At 36.7% G+C, this 23,694-nt stretch overlaps 1 long non-coding RNA gene across 2 annotated transcripts in view; it reads left to right on the top strand.

Annotated features, from left to right (window-relative positions):
- LOC148126447 (uncharacterized) overlaps positions 1 to 23,694 on the top strand; it is an 81,040-nt gene that overhangs the window by 50,286 nt on the left and 7,060 nt on the right. For both annotated transcript variants that reach the window (XR_015742634.1, XR_015742635.1), the window contains exon 2: positions 7,881 to 7,959. This is a non-coding gene — a long non-coding RNA (uncharacterized LOC148126447). The remainder of the gene's footprint in view (positions 1 to 7,880; positions 7,960 to 23,694) is intronic.

The raw sequence follows: 23,694 nt of genomic DNA, 5'->3' as shown, positions 1-23,694 counted from the left end.
AATTCAGAAGAAAAAACAAATACAAGTACAAATCGTGTGTGTGTGTGTGTGTGTGTGTGTGTGTGTGTGTGTGCAGAGAAAAAAAGAAGGGGAAAAGCAAAATAATAAATATGAAGAAATGATTTCCTCCTTTAGTGAGACAAGAATAATTTCTGTAACTGATCACCTTTTCTAAAATTTAAATCAAAATGCCTCTTCCTCCTATATCTCTTTTATTTATTAACACATAATAAAGCCTCATTATTATCTTTATCAGCAAAAGTCCATTAAGAGTTAATAGAAATACATATGTTAACCTTAAACAAATAAAATCAACTTCATATCCATTTTCTGTACATAGCAACATCATTTTCTCTAAAAATTCAACAAAAACACTCTTCTTCCCATATTTCATGTTTCATATCTGTAAACAGAACTTTAAAGCCTTGTCAATCAAATTGAATCAGGAAAAATTCCATTAAGAGCTACCAAAAACAACATATTGAGAACCTTGATCTTTAATCCCTTTAAATAATGTCCCACATATTGATTTCTTATCATTTTCTTTTTATCTCCCCTCATAAACTCTTTTGCAAATTTAACAATAGCTTTAGCAAATACCTTCAATAGCTTAGCATTTTCTCTAAAAATACAATGACAAAAAAAAATCTTCTATGGCAAACCATAGAAACCTTCTGAAACCTTGCTAAGAAAACTGTAAGGATGTTGCAGACAGCCATCAGGAGTCAACACTGACTTGAAGGTACAAATAAATTTAAAAAAATAATATTTTTTATCTATCCCACATTCACTTCTATTGACCATGGAATCAATCAATCAATCAGAATAAAGCTGGAAGGAAGGTTGAAGGTCTTCTAGTCCAATCCCTGCTCAAGCAGGGGACCCTACACCATTTCAATCAATTTACTGTCCAATTTCTTCTTAAAAACTTCCAGTGATGAATCACCTACAACTTCTTATGGCAAGCTGTTCCACTGCTTAATTGTCCTCACTGTTAGGAAGTATCTCCTTAATTCCAAGTTGTTTCTCTTCTTGATTAATTTCCAACCATTGTTCCTTGACCTGCTTTGGAAAATAAGTTGACCCCCTTTCTCTTTGTGGCAGCCCCTCAAATACTGAAATACTACTATCATGTCCCTCCCAGCACTTCTTTTCTTTAGACTAGAGAAACCCAAATCCTGCAACCATTCTTCATATGTTTTAGTCTTCAGGCCTTCCACCATCTTAGTTGCGCTTCTTTGCATCTTTTCCAAAGTCTCAGCATCTTTTTTGTAATGTGGTGACCAAAACTGGATGCAGTATTCTAGGTGTGGCCTTACGAAGGCTTTGTAAAATGGTACTAGTACTTAATATGATTTTGATTCTATGCTTCTGTTTATGCAACCAATGATTGTATTCGTTTTTTTGGCTGCCACCACACACTGCTAGCTCATACTTACGTGATTGTCCACTTGAACTCATTAGGGAATTCTTCTTGATCATCGGCATATTGGCTTGAGAAATCCAATGTTATAGTGACTGCAGCAAGATTACTGTACGGATGTCAATGGAGATTCTCAGTCATCCAGATCATGATTGTCCCAAAGGTTACTTTTTCAAAAGGCATCTTTCCTGAAGATGTTTTGAGTCTCATTCAAGAAGCTTCAGTTCTGACTGAATAGGATTCTTGGATGAGAAGCAAAGCATCTTCAAGGAAAACAATGTCCAGTTGCCTTTTTGAAAAAGCACCTTTGAGACATTACTCTACAGAGTTAAGAAGATGCTCAGCTTCTCTTTCATATCTCTTAAGGCTTCACTGGGGTAAGTCACGAGAAAGAACATCATTTTAGCTCTCATTTCCAGTGGCTTATCCCCCAAAAGCTGTTGAACTCAGCCTGTGAACAGTTTTGAAATTAAAGAGGATCAACGATGTGAAGCATAATCCCAGTGAATCATGGTTGGAAACACTGGATGATCCAGACTGAGTTGCATTCTTCCCTAGCGAGCTAAATCCAAACCCCCCTTTGAACATGCAAATCTATAGAGCTATATGGGTGGTCTGCCTTGAATGGTGGTTGGAAAACTTCAATCTCAATGAAGAATAAATTATTCATATACGTAGTGGAAATATCTCAATTACAAAATCTGCTATTGCATTTTTGGGCACACCTGAAAGTGTTGATTGTTGTAGCTCTATAAGGACAGGAATGATACCATCCACACTTTTACTTGCTCCAAGATATGACCATTGGAATGCCATTAGAGGAAAATATCTGTGTTTGCCAAAGAAATAAATGAGAAAGACATCTATACAAAAACTTTTGTATAGTGATACAAAAATTTATTCCTCGACATTTCTTTCCAACTTCATTTCTATTTTTTTACTGTTGCCTCCTGTTTAATATTAACCTCTCTTAGAAAATTACAATTGCCAGGCATTTGAACGTGTGTTTAGTAGTTGCTATTTTTGTTTGATCTACATATTAAAATTACATTCTGAAAGCTAATGGCATAATAATGGTTGTAATTAATAAAAGAAAGCACCTCAAAGCAGCAGAAGGGAAGATGGAGGTTCACTTGATTGGGCCTCTCAGGTAAGAAATAAATAGGAGGGAAAAGTCCTCACACATAGCCAGCAGTTGTGAAGATATCTCAAGGAAGGTACAGCTGATCAAAATGTACCTTAATACATTTCAATCAACTGAATTTAAAGAATTCCCTTGCAATTCCTGCATACATGTGAGGATACATGCTTTGATCTGTCCCCTTTTTCTTGGCAGAAATTATGCTGTAATGAGAAAGGTATTTAATATAAGTATAGAAGGAGAAGGATCTACATGATTCCAATCTTTAGTTGATTGTTTGTAGAAGACATCCTCAGAATGAAGGAATAACAGTTAAAATGATCACAAAACTTGTAACCATTTTCTCTTATTAATCTAAGAAGCCAATAGCTTAGCAACAAAAGAAGCTCAGGCAATGGTTGGGATCTGCATTCTCCAACAATCTGCTGAATGATACAAAAAGCATTCTAGATGGACTTGGTTTGTAAATCTATTATCTGGATCATCTAAAGCAGGGGTGTCAAACTAGTGGCCCATGCCCAACCCAGCTCCATGAACAAAAAAAAACCACATTATGAAATGTCATGTGACCGCAACCTGATGCCATGAGTTTAACACGCGTGACTTAAAGTCTCTGTTTCTTATAGTTAATTTTAGAAATATAAATGATGAACCATTTTATGGCAAATCATCACCAATGGCTTAATGATGTTAAAGATGATTTTTGCTCCAGAAGTTTGAGTTCTAGTACTGAGTGTCAGCATGAGCTCCTATCACTCATCTCAGCTTTTGTCCAGCTAAGAAGCATGTTCTATGCAAGTAGATAAAATAGGTACCACTTCACTGGGGATGAATCGGTGCTTCAGGCAGGCTGTCCGATTTCTGCTCTCTGAACCTTCTCTGTTGTGGCACCTGTTTGCAAGGCAGCTCAAGGGAGGTAAAGGGGCCTTGGATGACACCGCAGGAATTGCTGATTCATACATGCCTAACAGAGGTGGTATTCAGCAGGTTCTGACCAGTTCTGGAGAACCGGTAGCAAAAATTTTGAGTAGTTCGGAGAACTGGCAAATACCACCTCTGACTGGCCCCACCCTCATCTATTCTCTGCTTCCCGAGTCCCAGCTGATCGGCTGGGTCTTCTTTGGTTGCCTTGCACAGAAGAACAGAACTGGAAAGCAGGTTAGTGGGTGGGAAGGGAATGGGATTTTGCAATAACCTTCCCCTGCCATGCCCACCGAGCCACGCCCACAGAACTGGTAGTAAAAACAAAAGAATCCCACCACTGGTTAAGCTGGACCATACAACCAAAATCATGTATTACTTCTCTTCACTATTGTAAAGAAAGTTGAGGAAAAGTCTCATCAGCATTAACAAAATGTGTGCTGTGGAAATTGGCACCTGTGATGGGGGCATAATAGAGAGGACTATAAACTCTAATCTGTCCCAATATAGTTCCATTCATATGGAAAAATAGTAATTTTGTTGGCATGTGTTCCTACCCAGGATGGGGAGAGGAAAGGCTCTCATACATAAATTAAAGTGCTCAGCAGGTTAATTAAGGTAATTAACAGATCTTAGTTAACATAAACAAAATAACATTTACAAACATACCAGAAGTTCCAAGCACAGCAGAACAGCTGCATGTCTCTTCAGTCTTCTGAATAACTTTAAAAATTGGCAAACTGGAGCTTCATTGGAGAGAAAAAAAAAGATAATAACTGTAGGAATGCAAATTAACAAAGCTAAATTAACACATTTAATAAGCACTCCAGTTCAAAAAAGGAAGAAAAAAAAGGAAATAATATGTTCAAATATACTTGACAAAAAATCTTCTTGAATTGGACTGTCTCTCCTTAACTATTTAATTCCCATTAGTAGAAATTCAAGGCAGGTAGATATTCTCCATAAGAAATATTTTTTCAGCAGTCATATCCATTGGACTGTCTTGTGTTCCTTCTATCCATTAATTTTTTAATTCTCCCAAGTACTAAAAACATATTCTAAGCACTGCTTAAGCTGTTTTTCTGAGATATATACAGTATATATTCTACCAACATCTATTATGTAAATCCAAATCCAAAAACACTAGGGAATTCCTGGAAGCCTGGCTCTCAGACAAATTGGTCATCATAGGCACATAGAGATAACATCTGCATATAATTCAAGAGACAACCAAAAAGCCAAAAAGAAAACAAATAAAAACCAAAAAGCCAAAAAGAAAAACACCTCCTCATCCATCAATCAACCTTCAGATGAGCAGAGATTAACACCAAGATTAACACCAGACCAGCAAACAAGAAGCAAGCAAGACCCCTATCAAGGAACTAACCAGAGGTGGTAATCAGCAGGTTCTGGCCAGTTCTGGAGAACTGGTAGTAGAAATTTTGATTAGTTTGGAGAACTGGCAAATACCATCTCTGACTGGAGATTTTACAATATCCTTCCCCTGCCACGCCCAGGGCAAGCTAGTGGAAACACTATTCCCTTAATAGCACAGATAATGTTACCTAGTTTGGTAATGACATTTTTGCAAGAAAATAACCAACCTCAGAAAGGACCAAGCACCCACTGTCATGGTTCCAACTAACAAGCCCAAGCAAATCAGGGACTCAAATCTGGGACTCAGTTCTCTCTCAAAGAACTTCTTTACTGGGCACATCGTATCAGCACAATTAAATGTAAAAACAACTACAAATATTTCCCGCAGTTTCAGTGTAATTAAAATGGAAATAACTCCTTCCCCAAAAGTTCCAGGTCACATTGGCCAATTAGGTTAATTGGTGGGCTCTCCAGGTACTCCTCCCCATCTCTTTTCACCATCTGTAGATGTAAATTGGTTCCCATTTCATCCTCCTTCCCCCTCCCCACTCAGTGTGGCAACTGTGAAATAGAAAAATGGCTTTGGCCTGGTTCGATTCAAAGTTGACACCCACCCTTGAGGTTGGGACACCCGCAACCTTGAGGTACAAATATTTTCTTCTATCTACTACATACCCTAGAAATATATTATTTTTTATTTTTGAGATGCTTAAATGTATAATTAAATCTATAATTAATTAAATATAATTAAACCTATAAGTCTTGTGACAATACTTTTATCAAATGAGAACCATGTGGAGCAGTACTCATGTCATGCATATTATTTCAGAAAAGTTGCCTACAACACTTCAAAATTAGGGCCCTTCCAAATGAAGATTTTCTGTCCAGTTGATCCAGATAGTTGTCTAGAAACACTCAAATATTTTGACTTTCAGCCAGTCCATGCAACAATGGATATCTGTCTTTTCCGACAGTGGTATGATATCTTCAGGAAACCTGAAGTTTTTGCTTTTATATAGCACAGAATTATTTCTCAGAGAAAGCTGCTAATTGTTTTCTATGGGTCCTGGGCACCTCTCATAGAGAGTGCTAAAACTAGATTGAAATCCATCAAGCAGGGAAAGTGAAAATATCTGCCTGACCATTAAAAATAAAATAAATTTTGCATCATCCATATTTTCATTCCTTGTGGATATTGTTGAACTGTTAATCACAGCACATGTTATCTTTGTCTATATGAGTTTTCCCCATTTTAAGGAATCTGAATCTTAATGAAATTAATAAAAAAAATTATAATCAGTGTAATGGCTTATTCTAAAACTGACAAAAGTTCCTGTTGATCTCCTTTGATATATTTGCTTTTCTGCAGAAGTTGAAAATCTTTCAATTGCTAAGGAATGGCAGGTCAAAGCAACAAATAGGATTTCCTAATACAAGAGATAGGAAAGTGGTATAAAGAAAATGGAACCATGGACTGTTACCAAGAAGGAAATTATCCAGCAGATGGCATTCTTCTCTCATAGAACCATTATTTATTTTACTCAGGTGATTATGTGTCATAGACCATTGGAAAAATAAATAGGTAAACTCAAGCCACTATTGACTCAGTTGACTCCAAGTACTGGCCATGGAACGGAACAATTAAGAATGGGATAATTTTATTGTTTCTCTGTCTTTCAATTTTTTTTATTTAACTCAGGTTCTTTTCATCCATCTTATGACACCCCCCCCCAAAAAAAAGTGATATCAAATAATGAATAATATGAAATTTTTGCCCATCCCTATTAGCTTAAAATTGCAAAAAGCATTGAGGAAGCATGACATAAATTAAGTGGTCACAAATAAGGTGGAATACATTACATTATATCCAGGCATTCCGGTTTTTAGCACGCAAACTTCTGTCTCTGAATAAGCAAATCAGTCCCTAATTGACACTTAAAATTTCAACTCCTTTTTGAGCTGTTGATGAAGTTATATAGATAATCGTCAAGATCTTATAAAGCACAATGAACATCCTGTGGACCACATTAATAGCTCATCTATTACCCATTATTCTATATGGAGGAAATTTATTTAGGAAGTTCCCGAATAATGAGAAGAATGATGCTATGAAGTACTGGATCACATAAGTATGAACAAAAAATGATGTTCCATATATTGCTGACTAATAACTCCAGTCAACTGAACTAATATAGGCAAAGATAACATATGCTGTGATTTACAATTCAACAACTTCTGCAAATCCTAAAGCTGCATATCCCCAATCTCATCTTTCTGATATCTCATTATTCTGATGCCATGAAAAAGTACTACAGTTCCCATGCTGACCAGGAGGCAAATGACCTTTGTGTTATAGGTTTGACAATTTTGCAATTATGGTATTTTTTTAAAAAAGTTAGGATCTCTATCAATTCACCAATGTTAGATTGGCAGCATTGGATATGGCTGTTTATGAGTGTTTCTGAGAGTGGGAATCTAACTTGAGGAAGAGTTAGTGAAGCAGATTTTATAAATAGAATAGAATAGAATAGAATAGAATAGAATAGAATAGAATAGAATAGCAGAGTTGGAAGGGACCTTGAAGGTCTTCTAGTCAAACCCACTGCCTAGGCAGGAAACCCTACACCACTTAAGACAAATGGTTATCCAACATCTTTTTAAAAATTTCCAGTTGGAGCATTCACAACTTCTGGAGGCAAGTTGTTCCACTGATTAATTGTTCTAACTGTCAGGAAATTTCTCCTTAGTTCTAAGTTGCTTCTCTCCTTGATTAGTTTCCACCCATTGCTTCTTGTCCTGCCCTCAGAAAGGAGAATTATTTGTAGGAAATGTATTATAGGAATAAACAAAGAATAATGCTAGCTATACATCATCTCATGAGAAGGATCAAAGGTGTTGTGTTAGCATAAGAAGAAAAGGAGATGGAATTAACCTCAGATCAGCAATCTCTTAGATCAAGAGTGGGTAAATTGAGAATCAGAGGATATAAAGAATTACTACTGATCTTTCTATCTACAGCCCACTGTTTTCTTGTGTAGGTCATGGGGTGCCAAAGAGTCAAGGACACTGGATTTGCACTTTCAACATGCAACTCCTGGTAAGTTTCATGTCACATTTTATTCTTAATATAGATTTCAGTTGGCATATGATTTAGATCCCTTTACAATGAATTTTATGATGCTGCTGATGGGGAACACTTAATCTCCGCCTTGGTACAGCTGACAAAACGAGGAGAGCCTATGGCCTAGAGGTTAATACATGTGCCTAATATGCAAGTGGCCAGGGTTCTAATCCCAGAAGGGTGGTTAGCTGAAGAGAGCTAAACAGCTTGAAATAGCTATACTAGTCTCCCTTTATTTCTTTGTTAGTAAATTTAACACATCCAATTTATGTGCAAAACCGTATCACATGAAATAGATTGATCGAGGAATAAAGACTGACCCAAAGTGGTCAGTTTGGAGATTTGAATCTGGGACTCATCAAAACATAGATGCATGTGCGCATGCACACACACACACACACACAGAGAGAGAGAGAGAGAGAGAGAGAGAAATACAGATATACAGTATATCCCGGGGGAATTATGAATCTATATCCTTCGAATTAGAGAATTGCATCATAACTTCAGCTATAAATACTGTACATTTGAGCTATCCAAGCAAAGTATTCATAGCAGCCAAAAGATAATAATATATGAGAGGTTCTTAAACATTCTAATTATTAGGAGAAAGAGGATAATCATCAGCTATAGCTACAGAAAAAAAGTTACTCAGGGCCTAAGGAGGGTTGATTCATCTGAGACAAGACAGGGGAGTGGTCAACTGCCCAAAGAACAGGGAGGAATGCATCTCTCCCATAATCATAGTGATCCAATATAACTGGCCAGTCTCCAGTTCCATCATATAAGGAGATACTTGTATGCTCAAGCATCTCTCCTGCAATTATATAGATAGGTATATTTAGAAAGTACATTTACTTCTACTTGGTGACACATGCAACATCTGAAACGGATCTGTTATGGAGCACATCAAACTGAGGTTAGAGAAGTTGCCTTGTGTCCTAGAGAGGATGTTTGTGATTTTGTGACTTTTCCCCATATAAACTACCTCTTTGTTCTGTGGGCTTCATGAAAAAAGCTGGCATTTATACAAATGTAGATATTGTCAATTGCACACCAGCAGTTGGACCCAGGCCCACCAGAGTGACAGCCCAAAGTGTGGCCGGTGGTGGTTAAACAAACTCTGTGTTAGTCATTTCTTCCATCCTGGTCAGTTGCCTTCCCCATCTGATTCATTACTTTGAACCTCCATGGAGTAGCAAATGTTGGCCAGATACAGCTGGATGACCAATAAGAAAAATATCAGCAGTTCAGTGGGGAGAAGAAAGTTAGACTCAGAAAGTTCTGAAAAAGCCTGCATCCTCTGTTTAGGAAAACAGATTTGCAGCTTGCCTAAGTTTTCATTTCCACCGTATTGAGGGATGTTCTATTTACTGAGCAACACGTATAATCTTCCTTCAATTTTGTAGCATGCTTCAAATGACCCTTACTGAAGAATCCTAATCTTGCTTCGGTTACCTATAACTTAATAAGGTGTCCAGATCACATTACCATATTCTTCCTCATGGGATTTCTCATGTAACAGTTTGAGAATGTTATAATTTCCAAAATATAAGTATATTTTCCCATTGCAGCAATACATTCATGCAAGGGAAATAATTTCACGAGCATTTAATTATTTGAGTTATGCCGTTACTTGTTTGTACCTGTACCACAGTTAATGACTCTTCTTTTGACCATGGAACCTTAAATGTTTTAGCATTAAAATAATTATGTCTTATGTGAATCTGACTGCAAGTCTCCTCTCTATGGGCTACAATATTATAATGTCCATTTGCAGTCATAATAGCACTGCTGTTATAGAAAAAAGTCCTCACTACCAAGAAATGCTGATGATCATGACAGTGAAAACAATAAAGGGTGGTTTACTGAAACAGATCATGTAAAAAGGCAGCCCATAATCACTGAAGCTGACCAAAGGACCACTTGGTTATAACTTCCAGGAACTGAGAGTTCAACACCACTCATAGATTGGACACCAGCTATTTCTGGAGGAATATAGACATAGCCAGGGAGAAATTTATTATCCTGTAATCAGTTGACTTCTGAACCCACTAGCATACTGTCTTGCTAAGGTTAAATCTCCTTTTTTCTGCCCATCCAGACCTTTAACCAGTGGAACAACTTGCCACCAGAAGTTGTGAATTCTCCAGCACTCAAAGTTTTAAAGAAAAGATTGAACAACCATTTGTCTGATATATGGTATATTTCCTGCCTGAGCAAGGGGTTGGACTAGAAGACCTCCAAGGTCCCCTCCAACTCTGTTTTCTGTTCTACTCTACTCTACTCTACTCTACTCTACTCTACTCTACTCTACTCTATTCTTTACGTCTTCCAGATATAGAAGCAAGTGCTAAACCATAGATAAACCTTCACCTAATCTCCTCTCTTTTCTCTCAAACTCCTTAACATACTTCTTCATGCTTCCAACATTTTTAAGCAGTTCTGTGTTTTGGTTTTTCCTTTCCTCATTTTCAGTTGCAGCTGTCCATCTATTGTTCACCTATCTCCTGATCCTGACCAACATATGTAATACCCTTCTCCATCTTTCTAGCACAGCCTTCTGTTCTAGTTTTTTCTTCTGGTCCTGCAATTCTAATAAACATCTCCCCAAATCTCCTTTAATTTAGCCCTACTCTTAAATTTGTCTCTCTCCCTTTTTCATCCACTCCAGTATATCACAGTGCTCTTCCACAAATCCTTTTTCTCTGGATGACACTCTAGAGTGTGATGGCAGCCAGTTTGGTCTTCTGCTTTCTCTTACAGTTCAGTTCTACCATTAGCCAGATCAATGTAATATCATTCTGTTTCCTTCACTTCCATTAGTACTTTTTCCATTACCTACTACTCGTTTTCACACAGAGACTCTTTTATCTTGTTTTGCATTACATAATCAAAATAGTCTCTAATAACCTTTAATTTTCCAAACTCTAAAGTCTTGCTACCTGTGTGCACTTTCTTTTCTTGCTGGTGCAATTTAAGAGGTAGAGAAGATAGAGAAGGAGCTGTTCCCTGTCTAGAAAATGTTATTTGGAAAAGTGGAGAAAGAGAAAGCTACAGATAAACTAGGCAAAGATACCACCACCGTGAAGGCAGTTAATATTAGACACATTTGCAGATATTGCAATCATCTGTAATACTTTGAGTGGTCATTTGGATATCCTATTTCCACCCTCAGAATGAAGTTCTAGACTTGTTTTCTGAATACTATCCTTAGCTCTACTACTTGTAGCTACTGAGTAAGTATATGGAGTTTAAATAGAGTTAAAGGATAAAAAAAAATCAGATGGTATAAGTGAAGATCCACATGTGCTGGACCCACATTGCTTTAGCCATCAACAAAATTATGGAAACACATCCAAAAGTTTTTTTTAAGTGTGGCCATCTTATATACAATACATGCATTGATAAGTAGACATTGTTTTCTCAAATACATTCACAGCATGCCAAGCAGTTTCATCCCAAGAAAAAGTTATTCAGGCACACAAGGCAAAGAGTTAGTTACTGCCACAGCTGTTCCATGCCAAATTATCCATTGTAGCCCTAAATAAAATCCCAGCACTCAGGTTTATAAATGAAACTAGTGGAACTGATCATTGGAAGGTTGGCCCAGATGTGTGGGTTTTTTTTAAAAAAAGCATCCATTAGACAAAGAAAGTCCAATGAAATGACTATTATTGTAATTGTCCTCTTGGAAGCAAAGCTGTATTTCAAGACAAAGTAGCCAAAGCTTTTTTAAGTAGCCTGTGCTTTTGAAAGAGCTTTATAAAGCCTAATAAATAGCTTTCCAACATTTGGGCCTAATAATTAAAATTAAACATATTCAAGTTGGTGATTTCATTTTGAAGCAATTGATATTTCTACAGTAGGATCAATAGACAGAGAATCTGTCCTTCAAATGCCTATTCTTTACCAAAACTAGCCACACCCCAGCAAAGCATAAGAAACCCCACGAGGTTTAAACATATCTCATTGTTTTTTTTCCAGTCTGTATTTTCCTCCCTAATTCCAGGAATAAAATTTGTCACTGAGGCACTAAGGAATCTCTGAAAAAGATTTGTCCTGGTTTCCCGGCAACAGTAACTACACAGAGTGTTCCCTGTTACATTGCTGCGTAGAGTAGCCTTCTCTTCATTCAGCAGCACAACTGTTTTCAGATATATGTGGGGGAAAGGAACTGGTTAGACTCAAATTAATAGGGTAAACAGAATCAAAAGGAACGGTGGCAGGCTTGGCTTCTTTCCGCAGTTGGAAAAAGTGCAAGGTCGAAGCAAGCTTTTCCAACCACTGTAGAAATGTCATGGGAAAAGCTCAACTGGTCAGGATTCTCTTTCATGTCTCCTATAAAAGTAGACAAGGCCAGTTTTTGGACTCCTTCTCTCCAGCAGCACAGATCATTGGAGTACCAATTGTTATGATCTCGAGATTTGATTTTGAACCTATGTATTGTGGTTCGCTGGCAGCCAGTGCAGACAGCAGTGGTATCAGAAAGTGACAAAGAAAGGAACCAATCGGGGAGTCTGGAGAGGACTTGGACAAGGGTCCTGATGCAGGGATGGGGCCAGGACCATCTGGGAGTGGGGTGCTGCTTTCGGAGCCTTCAGAGTCTGGCAGCAGCAAAGCAGAGGACAGAAGGGAGCCTGTTCCCAGTGTGTGTGCACAGAGCTGCTAGAAGGCAAGAACAGCTGAAGCAGAAGGGGCGACTTGGGAGTAAGGCTGGGAGGTGATTGCCCCTCCCATAAGGGATAAAAGTCAGACCTGAATGCCGAAAGCTTTGCAGGAAGCAAAGCAGTTCAATAGATTCCGAGCCCTCTTTGAAGCTCTGTGTATTCTGGTTGGTTTTATTCTGGTACTGTTATATTTGGATACTTCTGCTTTTGGCAGCATTCCACAGCACTGACAGGCATGTGCTTATCTTGGGGAACTGTTTAAGATTAGTTCTGGCTGTGAATGAAAATAATTCCCAGCATTGCATTAAAATAGGTTTTGCTTTTAAAACAAGTTTGGGTTTAATTAATTTTGATGAAGCCTGGGTCAGAACATGCATGTAAAAGAATGCAAGATCCATATTTTAATGGGATTCAATGCAATATATTGACTGGATTCACCAACATAGTGGACAGAATTGGGTCACTTTCTGGGTTTGCAGCAGACAAGGGAAAAGCAGGGGAAAAAATAATGTTCCCCAAACTGTGAAGTGTACCTCCCTTGGTATAATAAATCCACCCTCTACTAAAGTTTCCTTGCACTGTTTTCATTGCTCGTTTGTGTTCATTTTAGTGTTTGGATTTTTAGGGGAGATGTTGTGCATTAGGATTGTGCTAATGGGGCATTTGATGGCAAAACATTTAAAGACCACCTTCTTAGGGGGTTAATATTAACAAATGCTGGACAATGAGACCTGCTAGGGCTTAAATCTCCTAATTAAGCTGCATAAGGGTCTTTGTTTTTCATATAGACTGGCATAAATGACATACATTTTTATTGACTATACAACCAATGCAATCTGAGGACTTTGCTGTGTGACACTGTCCATGCCTGAGACAGGCTTGTTGATTGAAATCCAAATCTTCTACAATCATAAACAATATTTAGCATGGGAAGCACTCAAAAGCAAGATGAAAAACAGTCCCTTTTTAGTGTAAAATGGGAGCTGAACTATCTGCATTTGCTGATTATCACCCCATTATCTTTTCCTAGAAGTATTTCAACCTTTGTATTTTGATGATCAGGATATGATATCTTACATGAGACTCCAGAGACAGTGAAAAAAAAATGCAGGAAAAATACAGAATCGTTCTTTGGGGTTTTACTTCAAGATAACTGGAAGATTTGATAAATATGAGATCATGCTATTGCTAATTGCAACAGGACTGGATTTCTCTATTGCAAGGAAATGGTAACCCAGATGCAACTGATATCCAATTTTAAATTTCCAAACCGTATTCCGATTGCTATGGAAAAAAAAAAAACTTATGTAAGGCTTTCTCCATAAAACAACCATAGAATGTCCTTGAAAGGGATATTTAAACATTGCAAATTATTTCTACAAAGCAAAAACTTAAACATTTTTATCTACTTTCAAACTGCTTCAACTTTTTTAATGCTTTGTTTTTCTCAGAATCTCAGTTAACCTTTTTCATGTGAATTATTAACTAAACACTCTTATCTTTTGATGAAGAGAATCATCTGCTTCTTCATCAAACGATTTTATTTCATCTCACTGACTGCATTTTCCATGTGTCAACATTCAATTATTTTTAACAAGCATATATAGTAAGCAGGAGTTTTTAAACTTTCAAGCATTTCCCCATAATTTTCTATGTTTAATGGTTTCTCTTGTAGTTCAGCTTGATGGTTTCAGCTCTAAAAAGATTCCCTTCAGATGTAAAAGATGATGAGTCTTGATTTTTCTTCTTCTCAGCCTTGGATATTGGGTCCATAATTACATACCACAGACCAATAGCTTAAATGGAGAAAGATAACAGAAGCTTTCTGATTACCAATTAAATGATATGGTAGTCAAAAGATGAAATACAAACCCTTTAAAATGATTAATAACATGAGATTAGAATGTTGCCCTGGCAAATCAGAAGTCCAGTTTTCCTCATTTTAAATTATATATATGGAGAAGAGATTGTTATAAAGAATTTATGCTAAAATAGCTATCCAAAAATATTGTTATGGATATTATAAAAATCATAATCATTTGCTGAAATACTTTTGATCATTTTCCTCCTATTGTTAGTCAGTTTGCTATTCATGCTAGTCATTTATGGGTGGATAAGTGAATTACTCTGAAGTTATCTGCATAGTTGAAATTCACAAAATATAAATATTTGTATCTATGATGGGTTAGAAAAAATGCCACAATCTAATAAAACAGGAATTATAACCTTGACCTTTTTTTGGTGACAATTTTTATTCAGTTTCCTAGGAATTATTTTATTTAGATTTATTTCCAGAGGGGAATAAAGCATAGATGCAATTCTTATAGGTATTGATTCTTTAAATTTGTGTAATTAAGAAATGTTCAAGTTTCATGGTAGAAACTTCTTCCCAATGGCCTGTAGTCTCTAATTTCCCACATATCAAATACACATGAAGCAAAAATTTGAAATATAATTTCTCCATTTTAAAATAGATTGGGAAATCTGGAGAATAAAGACTGAGAGAGAATAAAGACTGAGAGAGAGATACAGTTCTTAGCAAAAGCAATAGCACTTAGGCTTATATACCACTTCACAGTGCTTTACAGCCCCTCTCTAAGCAGTTTATAAAGTCAGCATATTGACCTCAACAACCTGGGCCCTCATTTTATGGAAGAATGGAAGGCGTGTAAAATGTCAATTTTGAGCCAATCAAGATTGATCTTCTGGCAGTCGGCAGAATTAACATGTAATACTGTACTCTAATCACTGCACCACCACGGCTCTATAGCAGTTATTGTCTTATAGCAATAAAGGAGGTTAGCTAAGAACTACAATCTTAGGGAAAAATTGACATTGTCTTGGAAGGAGATAGAAATAATACTTCTAGGAATTTGAGGAAATACTTTGGCAGAATATTAGTGTAAATACAATACTGGATTTCGACTCCCTTAGCTAAAAAAAGAAAGTAAATTTCTCCAAATATGGTTCTCCAGACAGATATCATGATGGTTGAGGAGAAGTTTACTGTGAAAGGAGAAGGTTTACTTGTACATAGATATAAAATAACATCTCATTAGTTCAGAAACTGGTTTCATATATATCATTAGAGGGAAAGAAAAAAAAAGACAATGTACTATAGTAGTGCACTTGAAGCCAAGTACACACATATTCTCTCTCTGCATTTTGGATTTAGTTTAAAAACAAACCCTAAAATGACAACAGGTTTCCACCACCAATTGCAGTCTCTTCCACCAGTTACATTTTATTACTTGATCTTTTGTCATGAATATAGATGGAAAGAAAATAATGCTTTTTTAAAACCAGAAAGAATTATTTTAGAGTTCAATTTCAAGTTTTCACAACCTCATGGAAGAGAGTTTTGGTTCTATAAGACAGAGAAAAGAATTTGGGTTATTACCCAACTCCAGCTGTACAGGAAATATTCAACATATGTTTTATGATTTTTGAAAGGCACACAGAAATTCCTATAACAAATTTTGGGTAACAGTTTTTCATGACTTTTAAAAATATATGTTTTTCCTTTACTCCCATTTTATCATGACAACAATCCTTTGAAGCAGATAAGGCCAAGCAATCATGCCTGAGACTACTCAGAATAAAAATTTGGATTCTGTGTAGAACATGGGTGTCAAACTTGCTGCATCACATTGCCGTCATGTGACATATCACAATGTTTTTTCCCTTTGCGGAGCTGGGATGGGCATGGACTGTGTTGTGGTTTGCTGGCAGGCTGTGCAGACGGCAGCAGAATTGGACATGGGGAAGAACAGGGACCAGTCTGGGAGTCTGGGGAGGACTCAGATGAGGGTCCTGCATCCGATGCAGATGGGGTCGACACCATCTGGGAGTTATGTGCTGAGTCTGGAGCCTCCGCAGTCTGGTAACAGCGAGGCAGAGGAACAAGGGGAGCCTGTTTCCAGTGTGCATGTGTGCAGAGCTGTTAGAAGGCAAGAGCAGCTAAGACAAAAGGGTCAACTTGAGAGTAAGCCTTGGGTATAATTGGTCCTCCCATAAGGTATAAAAGAAATGCAAAGGTAGAGAAACCTTTGCAGGAAACAAAGTTGTTTGCTCTGTTCAAATTAAACTTTGAACCTCTGGGTGGACTTGGTACTTTGGCTGTTTTTTTATAGTTCTTTTGGCACTTTAGTTGTTGGCAGCAATTCAAAGGAGAGAAAGGTGGATGCTTATCTCGAGGGACTGTTTGGGACTCATTAGAGGCTGGGAATGAACATAATTCCCAGCATTGAAATAAAATGAGAGCTGTTTTAACGAAGCGTGTGCTTAATTACGGTCTCAGAAAGCCTTGGTCACAACAGCCTGCGTGTGACATATCTGGCCTGTGGGCCACCAGTTTGACACCCCTGCTGTAGAAGGTTGAACTTGAAGAGCCACTTCCAGCTTTGGGATTCTGCCCTGTTTAGATATACATTTTCATTTTTATGTAATAAAACAGTGATAAGCTTGTCTTTCCTCTAATCAATTTTATGATGCTAGTGACTCAGTGGTTTTCATAGGTAGAAAGCAACTATCTATACTTAAATAAGTTTTGTATATACATGAGGGTTTCTTTTTGAGCAAAACTCCTAATACAGAAGATTTCAGTTGAAATGAGGAAGAGTTGGTATACAAAGAAAACCTCCCCATTATTGACAATTGTGCTATAACTATGGAGACCAACTCCTAAGTGATGTCGCTAGTGTGATTTGTATTACATGTGAAAATGCATCATCTGAATAGAACTTTTATAATGATCCAGTGATTAAAAGGGTAGAAATCATTTGAATTTTTTTCCTCAGATAACTGTAGAAATATTAGATAAATCATCCTGTTTTCTTTTGATTGATAAGTAGTTTAGATGTAATCCGAAGGGTAAAACCTCTTGGCTTTATTTTACCTATTATAACAATAACTGTATTATATTTTTAAATAAATGTAATATGGAAGAAAGGAATTATGAAAGGGGAATGTTGCTTCCACAATATTATCTCTGTTTTACATTCCATATTTTTCTTTAAAAAATAAAAAGTTATCAAACTAAATTAGAACTCTGAATGAATTATGGTTAAGATGAAACCACTGGCATGACATTAAGATCTTTAAAAAATCTTATTGTAAAAAAATATGAGAAGAATATAAGGTATTATATCATTTCATTTCACATTTTCATATCAACTTCATTAGTTTTAAATAAGCTTGGCAAAATAAATTTCAGTGATAGACATTGCAAACAAATAATTTCATCTAAAATTTCTACACATATTATTTCATGAAATATGTACACACTGATCCAATGTTCGGTGGTTTGTAAACTCAACTGCTTCTCAAGCTCTTTCAGATATTATGGTACATCAAAATTGCCCACCCAAGCCCTAGTTGTATAGAGTGTCCCATTATAAAAATAGCTCTTAGACTGGAACATTTTGGCTCATGTACCTGTTCTTCCATAACTCTGGATGGCCTTTAGATTAACCCACACAGGATGTTTTGAGAAACAGGGCTTGAAAAAAAAAGTTGAGTGGATGTTTGGTCTGTGTTGATTTTGAAGGTAGACTTCAATTTGCCAAGCATTTGTGGATAAGCAAAGGATCTTATCGCAAAAGATTGAAACAGCTGTATGTCCTGGAAAGCTCAGTTTGGCTGTTGTAAGGACTTTCTTGGTTCATCTGTGCATTTGTCCATCCACTGATAATATTCCACTGAGTCTACCAGGGAAGTGAAATGGCAACACACACATGCATATGTGGAAACAACCTGGCTGCTGCAGCATTCTGAGCTTCACTCATGCCAGTGTGTGAAGTGTCCTTTCATATTCTTTGCCCATCTCCCTCAGTTTTGCTCAGTTATTCTGAGTCTGTTCTAGCAACATTTTGATGATATACCCCTTCCCACAAGCATTTTTACATTCAAATAATTTTGATAGGATTGTAGGAACAGCCCAGACAAAACAGCTCAATATTCTTGAGTCAGAGTGTCTTTGAAAGAAGAAGAAATTATTTTTTTTAATTGTAATTAATTTCCTGGGTTTTTCGCAAGTCAATCAACAAAGGCCTTCATTGTGAATGAAGATCAGCACTTTCAGAATGGTTCCTTAGATTTTTAAAAAACCATGTTCCAGGTGTTTCCTTTTTTTACAGGTAAATCATGTCCAAAAAGAAAGAATGTTTTTGGTACAATGCCAAGTTATGACATTCTTGTTCAGTTTCTAGCTTAATAGTCTTTGAGTATCAATAACGAACAGCCTGAAATTTTAGTGGAGGATCACAATATCTTCCACTTCAATCATTGATGAATAAAGCAGTTTTTCTTTTCCTTTTTGGAAGTTAGCATCTTCCTTAGAAATACATTTGCTTTGTGAATGTTGGTCTTTCAAAACTTGGCAAGAGCTTGGATCCGACCTTCCTGCAAAGAAGAATGGGAAGTTTTGATAAATGATAGTTGACTATTCCTATATTTCATTTTATTTTAAAAACAAGTGATCACATTTCTTATTATGTGTATAATAATAATAACACTTTCTTATTCTGTGTAATAAATATACCTGGAGAAACTGGATGTAACTAAGCTCTTCTGAATAGGCTGTAGATCAATACTTCAGTTTCGAGTTGGATTGTTGTTTTCTAAAGAAGGAAAAGGAATTCTGGAAATAGGGTTTCCACTTCTTTTGGGGGGAATGCCAGTTGATGTGGAAAGCCACCCCCCCAGAAGAATGAAATATTTTAGGAAATATTAAAAAGGCAGAATATTATATTTTCCTAAAGGAGAAATAGAGAAACATGCTCTTGAAGACAGAAAGCATCCCCCAGGTCTTTCTTAATAGCCCTCAGCAGATATTTTGTTCCATTGAGAAAGATTGAGACAGCCTGTCTACAAAAGAAAAGACCTTCAGCTCCAGGATGATGGGATTAAGACATGACCATCCAGAATGTAATAGGATTAACTCACTAGCAGCAGAGCTCACTACATTGCACAATCTCCTAAGGACATTGCATCAACCAAACTTCAACCATGCTTGGCTCAGACAAACTCCTAAGATTTGTACATGGCACCATGGGAGTCTGACAATAGCCAATAGAATACAAGTTCTTGCATAGGAACAGGAAGCTCAAGTTCAAAGCCCCCCACTCTCAACTCCATGTGGTTAGCTGCCCAGAAGCATGTGCTTTGTGGTTCTGCTTCACCATTAAACCATTTTTCCAATCAGCCTCCATATTTCTAGTATCTTCCTCCCAGCTTGGAATTGAACCAGATGGATATTTCTTCCAACACTAGGGGGAAAAAATCCAGCTATGTAGTTGCAATTACTACTGATTATGCACCATGCAATTCCATCTTTACGGGAATAGTATCTTACAATTTGTCCAGACAAAAGGTTCATAATCATGTTTGCTGTAGTCCTTACTTGACTGGCATCATTACACTTATGATAGCCTTCCTTAATTGCTATTATTATCCCACTTTGCTTAAATGTTGAGTTCACTGTAATTTCAATAGAAGAGAATATTTGTAGTTCAGGGTTGAACTGTGGGGTTCTTGATGTTTTCTGAGCTTGGTGGTTTTCTTGCAGACATTTCATTACCTGACACTGTAACATCACAGTAATTCACTGCACCTCACTTTAATTAATTCAAAATGTCTTTGTTTCAGTTTTAGAGAGTATGAAGTTAGAAACTCCATCCCTCCAATTTCTTTTCTATATTTAGTCCAGGTTTGTACAGCTCTCCATTCTTTACTCTTTCTGGAATAAGAGCTGCCCTTGGCATTTTAAGGACTCCATTCCAAAATTATGATAGGCTAGGACAAAAATAAAATTTAATTTTATATATTTTTTAAAATTTTGGACTCAAAATTATTATTCAAAGATCACAAGTTCAAGATCATGTGAAGCGTTAATACCATTTTATAATGCCTTGGTAAGACCACACTTGGAAAACTGCATCCAGTTTTGGTTGCCATAGAGTCAAAAAAGATGTTGAGACTCTAGAAAGAGAGCAGAAAAGAGCAACAAAGATGATTAGGGGACTGGAGGCTAAAACATATAAAGAACGGTTGCTGGAGTTGGGTATGTCTAGTTTACTGAAAAGAAGGGCTAGCGGGTGACAGTGTTCCAATATCTCAGGGGTTGCTATTCTCCAAAGCATATGAAGGCAGGACAAGAAACAATGGATGGAATCTAATCAAGGAGAGAAGCAATTTAAAACTAAGGAAACATTACCTCACAGTTAGAACAATTAATCAGTAGAACCAGTGGTGGTATGCTACTGGTTCGGACCAGTTCACATGAACCCGTAGAAAGAAAAAAAAAGCTGACATCAGCTGAGAGGAGGGAAAAAAATCATTGACAATCAGCTGAGAGGAAAAAGAAGAGAAAAACACAGGATCGGCGCTCCCACCTACCCCTGCGTTTTTCTCTTCTTTATCCTCTCAGCTGATTGGCACTCGATATCTCAGCTGGTATGGGGAAAGCTGCACGCTAGCATTAGGAAAAATATGCCATCAAGCCACACCCACCAAGCCATGCCCACTGAACCGGCAGTAAAACAAATTGAATCCCACCACTGAATGGAGCAACTTGACTTCACTGATTGTGAATGCTCCAACACTGGAAGAGATTGGACAACCATTTGTCTGAAATGGTATAGGGTTTCTTGCCTGAACAGGGGGTTGGACTAGAAGGCCTCCAAGGTCCCTTCCAAATCTGTTATTCTATTGTACCTATGTAGTGTTTTCAAGGGGGGAGGGGAGTAGTATTTGGCATTTAAGAACTGTCCTTTCTATCCTGACAAGAAGAAAATAGTTGTTCAGCCAATTTTGGACATCCAAATTATTTAGCTGATTCACCTTCAATTTCATTTGTGAATGTCCCATTGCATTTAATGGAATGTCCTTCTGATTAGATATGTGTCTAACTTTCTGTAACCTGCAGTAAGAAGGAATGGAAAGATACTTATGGCAGTACTGTACATATCTGAATGATTTATAGCAAGGTTAAAAGTCAGAAAGACTCCAACTAATCTCTTTCAGATAGTAAATAAAGATTTCACATCTTATTACTGCACAACTCAGATCTAGTTACTCCTTAATTGCATGACCTCTAATCCATTGGGTGGTGACCATCCACTTTCTCTCTTCTGCCATTTTCTCTCATTTAGTGACTAGCTTGCACGTCATGGAAAAAACATCATGTATTTTTAATAGCAAGAGGTTCACTTTTGCCTGATGTGTGAAACTAATCATGCTGATCATTGGTAAACTATGATCTATGACTCAGTGTGATATGTGAACAAGGAGATCTGGCTTGTTTAACAAGCTAAAACAAAACATTCGTGAAATGTGAAAGACCAACTATTCTTTCTCTGTCATAAGACACATGACTATTCACTCAAGCGTATCTTATACTAAAACATATTACAGAATATGTTTTGCAGGGGAAAGGAACTAAATGAATGAATTGTATTTAAATTCATATTAATAGAATAACTGATAGAACTATCTAGTTATGGATTTTTCATTACATAACATAGATTAGAAGAGTAAGTCAAAATTATGTAAAGTTTTCTTTTATATATTGGGTTAGAATTTGACTCAGTTTCTGAATAAGTATAAACCGGAGCATTAAATTAGTATTGAAGTATTAAACTAATTACATTCTTTCTAAAAAAATCCCATACACCTAAACTTTCATAAGATTTCTGAAAAATGTGATTTTTTTTTTTGTAGATTTAAGTTTGAAAACAGCAGGTGCTTCTATCAAGTATCCCTTTCAAAGTAAATCAAGTATTTAGTTACTTGAACTAATATATGCAGAATAGAATAGAACAGAACAGAATAGAATAGAATAGAATAGAATAGAATAGAATAGAATAGAATAGAATAGAATAGAATAGAATAGAATAGAATTCTTTATTGGCCAACTGTGATCTAATATATGCAGAACTGTTGTGATATGGCCATAGTTACCAACCTAGTATGGTAACATCTGTCTTCACATTTCCCTTCCTCATTCAGTACCTGAAAAGATCAAAGGTTTCTCTGTAGGCTTGTTGAGAAATAGAATGAGCTTTCTGAAAGTTAATTAGGACACAGGAGTCCCCTATTCCACTACCAGTTTAATTCTCATGAAAATGCATGGATGTTATATGGTTGATTTTAGCCTTTCCATTGAAGTTAGACGAACAAATAAAGATTATGAGGCGGGCGCACGCAAAATTCATTTATCCAAAAGCTTTCTGAATCAAGACTTCAATTACACCATGATTTCTTTACTTCTAGTTGTTTTTGAAAATCAGGGGAACTTTAACAAGTATGCATCATTTCAAAACTTCATTAACTGTCTATGTATACATTGATTTGATCTCAGGAATGCACTTCTATATTAATTCATAATTTTCTCAAGTATGGCTAAATAAAACCAAACATGTCTTCATGTACATAGGAAGAACCTTGTTGTATTAGACCAAAGATTCCATTGGAATCTGGATCATTGTCTGCTTAATTTGTTCTAACTTGCTACAACCTTACATTCTCCAGATGTACTTTGCTATAACTCCTGGAATTCACAACCCGTATTCTGGAGGATAAATCCCAATACATCAGAAGACCACTAGATTTTATTAGGAAGTTCTAAATTAAAAGTCCCTCCCAGAATTGGCTTTCCTATGCTTATAAAGTTTTCAGATACTTTTCGTAATTTAAGGTAAATGATAAATTTGCTTTCCATACAGATGCCTAATAATTTCTGACACCATCTAGGCCAATGGCTATCGTACTTCACTCTGTCAAGTGTGAATGGTAACCAAAGATTATTATAGATTGAATTAGGGTTTGGATTAGTGTGGTTTGTGGTCCCCTTGTATACTGCTCTCATTTTTAAATTATCATTTTTCCCCAATTTTTTGATGATTTTTATATTTTATAGCTGCATTTCATAAGATGCTCAGAATTGTAGCAGCTGTACATTATATCCATCCACTCAACCACCCATCCATTCATCCATCCATCTATCCATCCACCCATCCATCCATTTGACCACCCACCCTTCCTG

The sequence above is a fragment of the Pseudonaja textilis genome, chromosome 3 (genome assembly GCF_049901715.1).
Source record: "Pseudonaja textilis isolate UNSWEBS1 chromosome 3, rPseTex1.2, whole genome shotgun sequence".
NCBI lineage: Eukaryota > Metazoa > Chordata > Lepidosauria > Squamata > Elapidae > Pseudonaja > Pseudonaja textilis.
Note: the sequence above shows the minus strand (reverse complement) of the source record. Positions and strands in the feature narration are given on the sequence as shown.